Source organism: Vanessa cardui, chromosome 5, assembly GCF_905220365.1.
Source record: "Vanessa cardui chromosome 5, ilVanCard2.1, whole genome shotgun sequence".
NCBI classification, from domain to species: domain Eukaryota; kingdom Metazoa; phylum Arthropoda; class Insecta; order Lepidoptera; family Nymphalidae; genus Vanessa; species Vanessa cardui.
Window position 1 is genome coordinate 6,414,481 of NC_061127.1, and position 10,233 is coordinate 6,424,713.

Here is a 10,233-nt window from a genome sequence, read left to right on the forward strand (position 1 = left end):
TGATAAGAGCTCTACTTAGTCTTAAATGAGCATTTTAATATAAAAGTTCAGCGGTAGATTTGCATTTGCAAACCGCAACTCCTTCGATTATTTCGATATACAAATAATTTATTGCTTTAAAAAACTATTTTATTGGTTTATTTACTTTACTTTAAGTTATTTATATTATTTTTTAATTAACTAATTCAATTACTCTCTCTCTCTCTTCCTAGCTATATATCCCACATGGTGGTGGGGTCAGCTTTCCTCGTTTTTGCTCTCCACTTCGCTCTATCCTTAACATCGTCGTCGGACAGCTGGCACATCTTCATGTCCTTCAACACCACATCTTTCCACCTTGTTTTGGGTCTGCCTCTGGATCTACGACCAGGGATGGAAAGTTGTAATGCTAAATTACCTGCGTAGTCGGGGGGCTTCCTTTTCACGTGCCCATACCATCGCAGCCTACTCTCCTGCATCTTGTCGGCAATGTCGCGTACGCCCATGCTTCCTCGCACGTACTCGTTGCGGATCTTGTCAAGCCTAGTAACGCCGCACATCCACCTCAACATTTTCATTTCAGCAACTTGAATGGTATTTACGTTTTTTTGAGTTACGGCCCATGTTTCACTGCCATACATAAGGGCTGGTCTGATCATGTTCTCATCTATCACTCTCTCGTAAAGCTTCATCGTATGATTTAAAAGCTTGATGAAGAAATTGGTGAGCAAGTTGACTCCTTTTTCTCGCAAGCATTTCCAAGCTTCTACTGGGATACCATCCGGTCCTATGGCTTTTTTGTTGGACATTTTTTTGCAAGGCCATCTTCACCTCGTTTGGGTGTATAGGAGGTATAAGTCCCAAGTTCTTATTCATATCTGGAAGTTTTGTGGCAGTTGGATTCGGATTCAGTAGCTGTTTGTAATATTGAAACCAAGCCGTTATAATGTCTCTGTCTTTGTACAACAAATCACCATTCGAACTTTTGATGGATTTACACGTAGCTGGATCCTTTGTGCTCCGACACCTCTGCCTTGCGAGCTTGTGTATATGTTTTTGACCTTCTTTACTGCACAATGTTTTGTAAAGGTTCTTTTGGGAGTTTGCCTGTTCTACTGCAATTACTTTTTTGGTGTTTTTCTTTTCTGTTTTATAAGTCTCTCTGTCTTCAGGTGTTTGCGTGGTCTGCCAGTTTTTAAATGCGGTTTTCTTTAACTGTATTGCGGTTTGTACCGTCTCAGTCCACCACCACGTTTCTCTATCTATTTTCTTCGTTCCTTTAGTACGACCCAAAGTTTTATTAGCAGCAGTTATGACAGACTTCTGCAAGTCTTCCCACATTTTGTCAACGTCTGAGTCCATATCAAGTTTCAGATTTTCCAGATGTGCACAAAAACTGTGGAACCTTGTCACCTTTTAACTTCCACCATTTCGTGAGTTCTGGAGTTAGTGTTGGTTTCTTCTTGCCATTCATCATGCCATCTTCTGAAACTTCATATCCATCACAACAAGACGGTGTTGGGTACAAATACATTCTCCCGGAATAATCTTACAATTTGTAATACGGCTGATATGTTTTCGGTTTGTTAAAATGTAGTCAATTTGCGACGATGTTTGGCCGCTTTTGTACGTTATTTTATGTTCTGGCTTCTTCGCAAAAAAGGAATTGACAATAGCGAGATCGAATGCTGCTGCCGTTGAAAGTATAATTTTGCCAGCATCGTTTAGGGTGCCGTATGCGTGACCTTCGTGCACTCTATTAAAAGACTTATTGACTTCGCCGATGTGGCCATTTAGATCACCTCCCAGCACAATAGTATCCTCGGTTGGTATTTGCTGGAGTGTACTTTCCAGAGTCGTCCAGAAATATTCCTTCTCTTCCTGGCTACAACCAACCTGGGGAGCGTATGCAGAAATAACATGTATAAGTTCTCCTTCTACTAGGACTTTTAGAGATACTAATCTGTCAGATACACGATTTATTTCTAGGACGTTGTTGAGGTGCTCTTCTTTTACAGCAATTGCTACGCCATTTCTTCCGTGCTTTGCGCCCACGTACATGTGTTTATAGCCCTCTCCGATGTTACGAGCTTTTGATCCAGTCCATCGAGTTTCTTGTAGACAGATAAAATCGACCCTTCTGCGTTTTAAGAGTGCAGCAAGTTCCTTTGTTTTTCCTGTTAGAGTGCCTACGTTTAAAGAAGCGAAGCGGATCTTTTGGCTACAAGTTGGGACTAACATCTTTAGCCGAGCCCGTCCATGACCCGGTAGCCCTTGCATACTATTCGCAGAGGTAGGGCGATGTGTCTGCGCGTCGTTTCGCGGCGACGCCCTATTTGTAATCCTCAATGCTTTATGGAACCTTTCCATAATTCTAGCCCAATAATTTGGCGTTTTGGGTTTATTATTTCAGTACCGATTGCCATCTGACGTACAAAAACCTGCTCTCTATGAAGACAGGAAAACCCCGGATTTGATGATAAGTCCGTTAACACCTCTGTGTTTAGTAATGTCTGTATTATTGGCATAGCAAGTTAGGTAAATTATCAGTGTGCCAATCTTTTAAATACCTTAGTCGCCTTGTACGACAACTCGGTAAGAAAGAGGTTGGTGTTCTACTCTGCCGGTCACCTCACGGCAAAAACTAATTCAATTACTAATTTTATTTAAATGAAATTTGGGGTACTGTTTTCGTCTAAATAATTTAAAAAGTATAAAAAAAGTAACAGCCGCTATCATTATATACAATTTGATAAAATTTGGTGTGAAGCAAACTTGACCTGCAAGGAAGGACATAGGTCACATTTTTTTGCCTAACATCCCACATCGACACTATCCCCGCCACCCCCCCTTAAACGTGAGTCGTGGGGGACAGCCAGTAAATAATAGTGAAGCCATTTATTTCGTGAAAATACAGTTATTTATTTTTTTCTAAATAAAATACACTTTAAATGACAAATTCGTGATAAGCAACCGATTTTATTATTTTAGTTGATAACTCATTACATATTTTTAAAGTTGTAATGGAATGTACTCGTAATTAGGGATTCCAAAGGTGATAGAATAATCACTAATAAATATAATTACTGAATATGCAAATAGTTCTAAATGGGATTCGTTCTATTTACATTTAATTTACGCCGTTGAAACTAAAATCACGATCATTAAACTTCGTTTAATTACTCCCTAATTTAGTAACTTTGAATACTTTGAGACTGTTGCAGTTTCATAAAATAGTAATAGAATAACTGTTGATAAAATTATAAGCATTTATCACTCATCATCTATGAAGAAAATTTGTACAGAAACGCTTTTATGCAACTGGTTATTATATAATTAATGCTCGATAGCACAGCTTTTGATGAATTTGTTCGCTTCCTGGCTATTTCTTAGTTGTATTGAATATGTTTATATTCAATAATTATATTCAATGAATCACAAGATGATAAAAGAAGCCAATAAGTTTCTTTCACCGGTATTTTTGCGGTCGGGGTATTTTCTCTTCCGAACCAGTGGTACTTTTTAATTTAACAATTGATAGGTTTGTGTAATACTGAATAACAGAATATTGATTTTGATTGATTTCATTTTTTTTCTGGTATATTTTGACGAGAACATGGGCCTGATGGTAATCGTCCATAGACGCGCTGTAAGAAATATTATGCGATACCAACCTTAGCCTTGGGGATTAAGATGTTATTTCCCTTGTGCCTGTAGTTACACTGACTCATTCACCCTTTAAACTGAAATACAACAATACTGAGTACTGTTGTTTGGCGGTAGAATATCTGATAAGTAAGTGGTGCCTACTAAGCGTTGCTTGCACGAAGCCCTACTTCTAAGTAATGCTTATCATTTTAAATGTTTTGATCAAATTCGGTGATACCATAGTATCACGTGACATATCACGTTACATAATTTTTCGGCATCGTTGCAAGGGCTCTGTTTCTAAATCATTATTTTTTATTAATCTATATAAATTAATCACAAGTTATTTTTTTTAATTTATCTGTACTTGTTATTTATCTGTATTTAAACCTTGCAATTTATGATTTTGCTTAATGTATTTCATGTCTCTGATTTTTCAACAACATAGTAGCAATCGCCCATTTTAGGGCATTCCTAATATTTCTATTTATCCTCATAATTAAGCCTAAGGCGTGTACTAGGAGGGTAAACTACAATAGCTCAAGGGTTCTGGATCGATCCTGGGAAATTTTGCATAATAAGCTGGCTCATATATGTTGTTGTCTCATATATTGACGCTATAGACCTAGATGGTATCTCAGACCTCACGATAAAGCCGAGAAGTGGTTACAGGGAATTTTCATCTATTCAACAAATTAATTTAAATATGTATACGATTTTTTATGTTATATACCATGCATATGGGCCACCTGATGGTATGTGGTCACCATCACCCATAGACAATGACGCTGTAAGTAATATTAACTATTCCTTATATCGTCAAAGCGCCACCAACCTTGTTAACTAAGATGCCCTTGTGCCTGTAGTTACACTGGCTCACTCACCCTTCAAACCGGAACGCAAACATACTGCGTACTGTTGTTTAGCGGTAGAATATCTGAAGAGTGGGAGGTACCTACCCAGACGGGCTTGCACATAACCACCAAGTAAATTAACTTTTAATATTAATAACCCATGAATCACATTACCTTAAAATATTTACGTACACAATAAATATAATTACATTATCAAAGTCGTAATGTTACAAACACAATGCGGGAACATTAACATCTGCTTATTATATAAAGTATAGAAGTGTTTTCTCTAATACTGTTAATAGCACTTATGAAAACAAAACACGAGAAAATGTTGCGAGAAGGGAAGAAAGAGGTAAATGAGGTAATTATTAAGGTGGGTAAGCGTGCCTACCGGTGTCGAGGTTTTGTTTTATCTCAGTAATTGTTCTCAGACACCGTTTCCGAGCTCTGGAAACTATATTGTTGATGTTGGGCCGAGATTTCGACACAATTAGAACTCATTACAACATTCCGTAGTTATTTGGATTAGGTTGGCTATGAAACCCGGATTTTATTAACATACCGACCTACATCGAGAAAATAAATAGGCGGATATTTTACAAAATAACACACACATTGACGACAAAATGAAAATGTTATATTAATAATTCGAATCATGATATGTTAGAAATAAAATTAATATCCATAATATTATTCACAGATAATATTGACAGCCAAGAGAAAACTACAATACATCTAGAAAAAAATAAAACGTGAATTAATGTATTTATTAGAAATATGTCATAATCAAGGGACTCGTATCGCTTCTTTTTTTTGTTTGGTGAGGCGCGTGTCCGTGGCTGACACCGGCTCCAAATATAACAACAATTAACTACATTTTATAATCGTAAATCGACTTTTAAGTAGTCTAATATTTTTCATGTCATTTTACGTTGGAGAACTCTGAGAAGTTTTTTGAATAATTTGTTTTGAAATAATGTTTTTTTTTTTTTAAGTCAAACTGACTTGATCTTTTTGTTAATTATTTTAATAATGAGTACATCGAGAAAATAAATAGGCGGATATTTTACAAAATAACACACATTGACGACAAAATGAAAATGTTATATTAATAATTCGAAATATGATATGTTAGAAATGAAATTAATATCCATAATATTATTCACAGATAATATTGACAGCCAAGAGAAAACTACAATACATCTAGAAAAAAATAAAACGTGAATTAATGTATTTATTAGAAATATGTCATAATCAAGGGACTCGTATCGCTTCTTTTTTTTGTTTGGTGAGGCGCGTGTCCGTGGCTGACACCGGCTCTAAATATAACAACAATTAACTACATTTTATAATCGTAAATCGACTTTTAAGTAGTCTAATATTTTTCATGTCATTTTACGTTGGAGAACTCTGAGAAGTTTTTTGAATAATTTGTTTTGAAATAATGTTTTTTTTTTTAAGTCAAACTGACTTGATCTTTTTGTTAATTATTTTAATAATGAGTTATCATTACACTTGATTTTCAGCAGCGTACGTAACCGATGTATACCATAAAACAAATTAATATTTGCATCTAAACTAAAGTAAATTTTAACTTCGCCTTTCTATATTTTAATAATTTTAAGGCAAACTTTTCACTCAGATAATATGCTTTTATGAGATAGTCCTTCAGTTGGAATATCGATTATTCCCAAATGGTATTTAGATTAATTTCTTATATACGCAGTAATAACAAAGTTCAACGTAAGTCAAGAGAGGTTTATCAAATTTGTTTTTAATGAGTTAGCCAAAGAAAATGTCTTTGAAGATGGAGTTGGCGCAAGAATTCTTTGAAAAGGCTACAAAGTTGTACCGAAAAGTTTAGTTCGCGGTTTAAATTCCAAGTTAATTAACTGTTACTGACAGCCGAACGGACAGTAACATACCCATTATTCTCATTAACAGAACGAGGGTATTGTTTGCGAATTTTCCTCATAAAAATATTTTTATTTATTTAAAATAGGAAGCTAACCGGGAATATTTTATGTCTTACGATATTGTTGTTATCCATAACCTACGAAAAGAGAGTGGAATAAAAGCTATGAATACGCTGTTTCAGGAAACGAATCAAATATTACACTATCAAAAATTGGAAACGAAATATTCTTTAAAAGTTTTCATATTGTGTCGTGTTCGTAGGTGTAAGGCATTGACGGTAGCATGTGAAAGCGATCCGTGCCGCATGACGCACGCCTAAAAGACGGAGTGGGTACTACTGATTTTTTAGTGGTTATTCCGGAGGTATAGGGTCGCCCTGGGCGATTTCTTTAATTATATTGGTATAAAAAATAAGCCCTTCCTTTTGTTGCGAAAATGTAATGGGATAGTAGTAAAAAATATTGAATTATACCTTTTCGAAATGCATACTATAACGAGGAATAAAGTTAAACTGCCACTGGTTGAGAGTTAGCTTGTACTGAAAAGAACGTGCAATAATGTTAGTAGTTACTATTTTCCACCAATTTCTAAGATAATTAATTCCTAAACTCCTGTCTCATATAATTTTGTTGATTTTAGATGACGTGTCTTTGTGTCGATCGAATCTAATGATAATTTAATTCAAGTGCAATTGCTTTTACTCAATATTAAAAACTTATGGATAGTATTTGTTTGAACCTCGAAGTCCTGTTTTATACAATATATATCTCAGTATAAAACTTTTGAAATAGTCTTTTTTATATTTGAACGTTACGACTCGCCCAGGACTTGAAACGAAAATTTTGTGCACCTTAGAGTATTTTTATTTTAAACTTGTGTTCACAATGACGATAATCATGTAAAATTTTAGAAGAACATTTTGTGTTTCTATATTTGAATTTTTCTTTTCTAAACTTATTTTCATTTTTATTTTGTCGACAACACTGAAGCTCGTCACTAGCTACTAAATAGAAAAGGGTAAACTTTCACCGCACTAATCCAATGTTAGAAGATACACATATGGTTGATTTCCAACACAAAATTTTTGTCAAGAGGTTTTCCTTTACCACCAAGCACAAAAAGATTTATAAATAATACATGAAAATTAATTGGTTCATGTTTATTTTTGAACCAATAATCATTGGTTAAGATTAGCATGTTTATTTCATCTCAAAAGGAAGAATAAATTCGATGAAATATTTAGCGAAAAATCTGAATATGCATCGTATAGAGGTAACAATCCTAGCACGTGTAAACCACTTCTGCAGAGACCGTTGAAACTGTAATAGTTTTATTTTTTGTGAAAGCTTTAACAAGGGCTATGGGTTCAATTAAAACTACTCGTTTCTGTTCTTGTTTCTTAATAAAGGAAGTTGATTGTTCAATTTTCATATTTAGCTTATGTTCTAGAGCGCTCTGGATGTATTTTTTAAGTTGCGAAATTAAATGTTTATTGCAAACTATTAGCTATAAAATAATTACGAAGCATGAAATTAAACGAAATACTTTATGTATTTGTTAATTTCGTTTAAAATAAAAAGGTCTTAAGTGAACTTATTAATTAAGTTAACGTAAATTTGCCTGTAAATTTACCACTGCTGGATTAAGGCCTCCTCACCCTTTGAAGATAAGGTTTGGAACGTATTCCACCATTCTGTTCCAATGCGAGTTGATACTACACATGTGGCAAAATATCGTTGAAATTACTCGGCTCGACTTACTAATTAGCTAAAGAAAAATAAATTATTAAAATAAAAAATAAGATTTTCGGAGAGTTGCGTTAATGACAGATTTATTTAAGTTATTTTTGAAATAAGTAAATATATACATATATAAATTTTAATGCTTAACTAAAGTGTACAGCCCTATATCATTCCGATACCAACAGACAACTTTCTTCACGTTTCCCGAGTTAAGTGCAAAGTTACAAGGCGGTCTACGCGTAATTCAATTTCAGCTCATTAATAAACAAACTGAAAACAAATCTAACGTCAAGGATCTTCCTTTTCCTCAAGAGGCTAAAACTTTCAATAGGGTTAAAGATTATTTCAAAATAATAATGTTTCATTAATGGTTTTTAAGCCGCGTAAATTGTATAAAGCGCGTTCAGTTTGCACGTTGTTAAGTTTCATTAAATAGTTTTGTGGTAAGAGTTTTAGTGTTAATAAATCAAAACATCAATTTAATGTAACTTTGATGTTCATTTAATATACGAAAATATTTTTATTTTATTAAGTAGGTGTCTTTGGAGGACCATTATAAAGTAACGAATATAGACGGCTTAATCATTACTGAGTGCTTCCGGGCAATATTCGGCATACAAAAACCGGGCATAAAGTGCACATACAAGTAACGTACTCTACTAAAGAATAGCAATAATAAATTGATTTTTTTAAAGAATGGTAACCATATGCTAACTACATTATTACATTGCTACTATTCCTTTGTTACTTATGTTTACATGTTATTTATTTAGTAGATGAAAAGCCGACTTCGCTGGGGTAAAATAAATAAGTAAAAATATAAAATAAATAACTAAACAATACCTTTACTTTTTATATACTATATAACTTTTTCATAAATATTTATATTTATAATTTATCGCGGATAAATTTCCAAAAGTCGAAGTCATGAAATTATTATTTAGAATAAAATTTCTGAACGCACCCGTAAACGTCAAACAAGACGTCCGTTGAACTGTCATATCTCGAATATACGAATTTTGTGGGTAAATGTTGCCGACAAGAAAAACAAATTATTCTTTAACGCTCTATAATTGTGGATAAGTTTTTATTGCATACCTATATATTAATATAGAATATGCTTCATCAGATTTCTTGTATTTTTAAATTAATGTTCATTCAACACAACAAATTTCACAAACAAAACATTGAAAATTTGTAAAAAAATGTACGATCAAAGATCATTCATAATAAGAAAAAAATATATCAAATTCGAGTTTTCGATAATTTTGTTCTAAAGTTATAAATGAATCAACTTGTAAATAAGTATACACATAGAAGTAATTTCTTTCGGAACTTTTAGCTTTGCAATTTGAAATCTCAGAGTTATTTACGTTTTCTTTGAAGGAACGCGTTTCGAGTCATTAGGGCCTCGAATTAAGAGGTCTTTTACAAATAACTTCACTAAACGCGACCGCATTACATTTTGCTTCTTGATTTACTCTTAAGCTCTGCTCTAAATTTCTTTAAAATGCATTCATTTAGAGCAACTTAAATAACGAGCATTACGTTTCTCTAGTTTCAACTCATGAATAAATCTTTTCATAGCCCGCGTATAATTACGTACGAGTGGGAAATATGGCTCGATCAAGTTACTTCATGCATATCAAGTTAATGAGTTAAACACTGCTTTATAATACTGTTTAAATAATCTCTCTAGTTCAAATGAGGGTAGTAGATGAAACTAGAGCAACCTTAATAATGTGTAATTCACCTTTTTATAAGTTAGGGTTTCATATTGATATTATGTTCTAAAGATATATCGGATGATCCGTTTTATCTAACTGCCCCAGAAGGAAGGTTCTATTTGTCTTTTTATTTCGCATGATTTAATGTTAAAGGGACAATTGATTTTAACGTTTGAAAAGTAAGGTAAGGCTTAATTGTGTGAGTGATATGGCCCTATTAAGGAAATAATATGAAAGCTGAATAAATGTAACGTGGCCGGTGTGTAGGTCAAAGTATAAATTAAATGCGTGCGTACTTACATTTTCAAAGATCCCTGAATCCTTAAATCATTTATATTTGTGTGTGTCTGATGTGACGAACTA

General features: G+C 33.7%; 1 pseudogene; it reads right to left on the minus strand.

Annotated features, from left to right (window-relative positions):
• Window positions 1-212: 212 nt before the first annotated feature.
• LOC124529799 lies at window positions 213-2,560 on the minus strand (annotated as a pseudogene).
• Between the last annotated feature and the right edge of the window lie 7,673 nt (window positions 2,561-10,233).